Source organism: Hipposideros armiger, unplaced genomic scaffold (genome assembly GCF_001890085.2).
Source record: "Hipposideros armiger isolate ML-2016 unplaced genomic scaffold, ASM189008v1 scaffold_2763, whole genome shotgun sequence".
Lineage (NCBI taxonomy): Eukaryota > Metazoa > Chordata > Mammalia > Chiroptera > Hipposideridae > Hipposideros > Hipposideros armiger.
Genome location: NW_017734062.1, coordinates 1 through 5,290, shown reverse-complemented (window position 1 = coordinate 5,290; position 5,290 = coordinate 1). Strand labels below are relative to the sequence as shown.

At 40.5% G+C, this 5,290-nt stretch overlaps 1 pseudogene; it reads left to right on the top strand.

Moving 5' to 3' along the window:
- The first annotated feature begins 2,213 nt into the window (after positions 1-2,213).
- Positions 2,214-3,433, top strand: LOC109378724 (COP9 signalosome complex subunit 4 pseudogene; annotated as a pseudogene).
- The last annotated feature ends 1,857 nt before the right edge of the window (positions 3,434-5,290 follow it).

Here is a 5,290-nt window from a genome sequence, read left to right as displayed (position 1 = left end):
TATGTTTGCCAAACTCCAGGTCGAAGTTTTTCTGTTGTTTCCTTCTAAAAGTTTTATAGTTTTATGTTCCTGATTTATGTCTAAGATTTCTTTTTAGCGGTTTTAGTATGAGATGTGAGGTCCTTTTACTTTTAGATGGACATCTGGTTGTTTCCACACATTTGTTTTCAAGACGGCCCTCTCTTCATTGCACTGTTGGTGCCTCTGTCCAAAAAGAATTGGTCATGTTTTGTGAGACTAGTTCTGGATTCTCTCCTCTGGTCTATGTGTTTGTTTGCCTATCCTTTCACCATTGTTGAACTGACTTTTGTTTGCTATAGCTTTACAAGTTTTAAATGAGGTAATGTGATTTTTCCAACTTTGTTCTTCTTTTCACAATTGTTTGGCTATTCTGGTTTCTTGTACTTTCCATATCAGCTTTAGAATCCACTTGTCTCAATCTACAAAACACCCTGCTGGGAGTTTATTGGAATTGCATTAAATCTATAGATAAATTTCCAGAGTATTGGCATCGTTACTAGGTCAAATATTCCAACCCATGACCATCGTGCGTTCCCCCATTTATTTGAGATTTCTTTTGTTTTTTTTCTTCGGTGTTTTGCTATTTTCAGCATGCAAATAATATTCATCATTTGTTAGATTCAGAACTAAGACTTCCCCTTCTTTTTGAGTAGTAAGTATTCGTATTCTCTTAAAGTTAATTTACCAATTCTTTGTTTGTATATAGAAATAGGATTGATTTTGAGTTTTAATCTTGCATCCTGCACTCTAGATAAATTCACTTATGAGTTCTAGGGGATATAGATACACACACACACACACACACACACACACACACCTGTATGATTTCAATGGAATCAATCAGGTTGTCTGTGAATAGAAACAATTTTAACATAATTTACTGATTCGTGCCACAACATGGATGAAGTTCCAAAACATTCAAGCAGAGAAAAAAAGAGGGCAGATGCCAAAGATCACATAGCGCATGTTTATGTTGTACAACAGGCTCTAGGAAAGAGAATTCTAATCTACTGCGATACAGAAAAGAGATCAGTGATTGCATAAAACTGGATGTGGATGGTAGACATTCACTGGTAAGGGTCGTAAGGGAATTTTATTACTTGTTGAAACTGTTCTCTTTCTTGATTTGCGTGGTAGTTACATGGATTGTAGCATTTGTCAAAGTCTATGGAAGTGTACACTTAAAAATGGTCACATTTTTCTACTTGTAAATTAAACCTAAGTAAAGCTCCTAAAGAGAAACCTTGACCAGTGCAAGGTGATATCTCCCTGTGGTTTTGATTTGCCTTTCCCTGATGATTTGTGATGTTGAGCAACTTCTCATGTGCCTGTTGACCAGTTGGATATCTCTTTGGACAATGTCTGTTTAGTTCTTCTGTCCATTTTTAATCACACTGTTCAGTTATTTTTTGTTATTCAGCTGTGTATGTTTTTTACATATTTCGGATATCACCCCATTACGGGGTATTTGGTTTGCAAAAATTTTCTCCCGTTCCGTAAGCTGTCTTTTCATTGTGTTAATTGTTTATTTGGTGTGCAGAGCTTTTGAGTTTGATGTATGTAGTCCCATTTGTTGATTTTTGCTTTTGTTGTTTGTGCTTTTGGCATCGTGTTCAAAAAAGTCATTGCCAGGACCACTATCGATGAGCTTCTTTCCTACGTTTTATTCTAAGAGTTGTATGGTTTCCGCTCCTATGTTTATGTCTTTGGTCCATGCTGGGTTAATTTTTGTGAGTGGTGTGAGATAGTTGTCCAATTTCATTTTTCTGCATCTTTTTCTCCAACCACTATAGGAAACAATATGGAGGTTCCTCGAAAAATTAAAAGTGGATCTATCTTATGACCCAGCTATTCCACTGCTGGATATATACCGTCGGAAATGAAAACAGGGGTTTGCACTTCAATGCTTATCACAGCATTATTCACGATAACCAAGATATGGAAACCACCCAAATGCCCACTCACGGATGAAAGGATAAAAAAGGTGTGGCATATATACAGAATGGAATATTATTCAGCCATGAGAAAGGAGGATATCCTGCCATTTGTGGCAACATGGATGAACCCTGAGCACATTATGCTAAACTAGATAAGCTAGAGAAAGACCAGTACTGTATGATATGAATTACATGTGGAATTTAAGAACCTCAACCCTGTTAAAAAAGAAACAAACCTTAGGAGCTGGAAGAAAGATGGTGGTAGCCGTGCGACAATATTTGGCCCAACTCATGAATTCGAGCGGTTCTCATACAGATCTGGCGGGCACGTATCGTCAGATCCTGGGAAAAGCCATTCAGTTTATCTGGGGCAGAACAACTAGAAGCTTTGAAAGCTTCTGCGGAAACCGTGGTAAATGAGAATGTCAGCCTCATGATCTCTCGACAGTTGCTGACTGATTTCTGCACACATCTCCCTAACCTGCCTGATAGCACAGCCAAAGAAACCTATCATTTTACCTTGGAAAAGATCCAGCCAAGAGTCATTTCATTTGAGGAGCAGGTTGCATCCACAAGACAGCATCTTGCATCCATATACGAGAAAGAAGAAGATTGGAGAAATGCAGCCCAAGTCTTGGTGGGAATTCCTTTGGAAACAGAATAAAAACAGTACAATGTAGATTATTAACCGGAGACTTATCTGAAGATTGCTAAACTACATCTAGAGGATGATGATCCAGTCCAGGCAGAGGCCTCCATAAATGGAGCATCATTGCTTCAGAACAAATCATCCAAAGAACAGTTACGGATAACTTATAAGGTATGCTATGCACGTGTTCTTGATTGTAGAAGAAAATTCACTGAAGCCGCACAAAGGTACAGTGAGCTCTCTTACACGACAATAGTGCACGAAAGTGAAAGACTAGAGGCCTTAAAATACGCTTTGCACTCTACCATATTCACATCAGCAGGACAGCAGCATTCTCAAATGCTAGCTACTCCTTTTAAGGATCAAAGGTGCCAGCAACTTGCTGCTTATGGGACCCTAGAGAAAAATGTACCTGGATAGGGTCATCAGAGGAAATCAACTTCAAGAATTTGCTGCCACGCTGATGCCTCACCAAAAAGCAACTACAGCTGATGGTTCCAGCATCTTGGAAAGAGCTGTTATTGAACACGATGTGTTGTCTGCAAGTAAGTTATATCATAATATTACCTTTGAAGAACTTGGAGCTCTTTTAGAGATCCCTGCAGCTAAGGCAGAAAAGATAGCATCGCAAATGATAACAGAAGGACATCCGAATGGATCTATTGATCAGATCGATGGAATAGTCTGTTTTGAAACATGAGAAACCCTGCCAACATGGGACAAACAGATCCAATAGCTTTGTTTCCACGTGAATAACCTTTTGGAGAAAATTAGTCAGCACCGGAATTAGACAGCACGAGACGTAGAAGCCCAGATGGCTCAGTAGTCTTTCTAGAATTTCTGTGCGTACTATATCTTTTCCCGTGTGGTACAGATTAATTTCACTATCTCGAAAGCATTTGCATCATGACCTTACATATTTCAATCCCTTTTATGCTGGACTCCATTTAAAGAAGACATTATTAGAGCAGGATGTGAAGGCATTTAAAAATATGTAGCTACCATATATTCAGGGTCTCTGTGTATCAGGCTAACTCAGGTGTTTTGAAAGCTTTTCTTTAAACGGAGTAAGTGAAATATCTGTGACTAAAAGTTTGGGACTTGTGATAACTTTGTCGTCACGTAAAACTTAAGTGCTTTGTACCTCTTCAAATGTAGTTATTCTAATAAATGGAGAAGTGAGAAAACAAACAAAAACCCCCAGTAAAATGGGGGTTACCAAGGGATGAGAGTAGGGGGATCAGGGGATAAGGTTGATGGTGTTTAAGGGTAAAACTTGAAATGACTACTAAACAAGCCATAGAGGTCTAATGTATAGTGTATTGAATGTAGACAATAACATCATACGTTAAGTATGCAACATGATAAATATAATTACAATGGTAACAACATTACAATATATAAATGTATGAAAGTACCATGCTGTACACCTTAGATTTACACAGTGTCACATGTCCAACTTAGTCTATAGAGAAAAAAAACAAAACGAAACCTTGACTATTGGTTTCATTTGGAGGAACTAAGTTTGCTAATAAGCAATACCCAAAACGTAGACCTCTTATAATGAAAACGTTCAGGGCTGCATCAGTCATTCAAGGATTTTACTCATGGGCACCAAGGCAGGGGGCTCTAGCCAGCCTCTCCTGCCCTCCCCACCCCACCCCCACGCAGATGAACAAAGTGTGTTTCAGGACAAGAATTCGAAACTGCAGCTGAGGTTGGACTCCATCTCCTTGGGGAACGTCCTTCTACATTGAGTCTTGCTCTTGCCGTTGCCCTTGCTCCTACTGCATCCCAATCTTGTGCCTTGTGCGCTTTTTCCGTAGGGAGGGAAGGGAGCACGAGGAGGAGATTTGCGAGTGTGGTGACCTGGTCTCCACCTAGGGCTCCCCACTTTGTCCCCATTCCAGTTGCCGGACCCCACCGTTGCCTGGTTAGTTTCACAAACAGGCTACAGCATAATGTGAAGCTGCTGTCATCTCATCAGGCACATGAATATCTGGCTCTCAGCTGTCTCAGATTCATGGCTAAAAGCAATGGATAACTCGAAGTAGAGTTACATCTTCCCACTGCTTCCCTCCCTGCCTTCAGAACATTCACTTTTGCCTAGACTTTGTCTCTGATAGCCCCTCCTTCAAGGCTGCCTGAAGTATCCACATGCTCTAATCCCGAATGTTTCCCAAAGCCCTGGTACGAGTTAAGACTTCCATGGACAGTGTAGGGGAGTCCTGTGCTCCACATCCTCATCAAGTCTTAGCACCCACAGTCTTTTCAGTTTTCTTTTATGTGGCCATTGGGTGTGTACGCCCCACTTCATTTCTCAAACTTCGTAACCTGTGGTGGCTATGTCAACTATTTCAGAAGATAATTACCTACATTTGCTGAACCACATACTAGGGCAGGTGGCCTGGCAAGGGACTTTTGTGTCGCCTTCGGGTGTGAGAGTCCATTTCTGACGTGGATGCCGAAATGTTGGCATCTCCGGAATACTGTGAGGGTGTGTGAGGACAGTGCAAAGTCGTATTTGAAGCATGCAATGTCCTGCAGATTTCTATCATTTCTACCTTGTTAGTTTCAAAATCAAGGGCACTTGTAAGACGGAGTAATGCAGAATTGAAACACGGGGAACTTGAGAACTTGACATTGGTCAAGTTATTTCCTCTGCCGGGTCCTCAATCTCCTC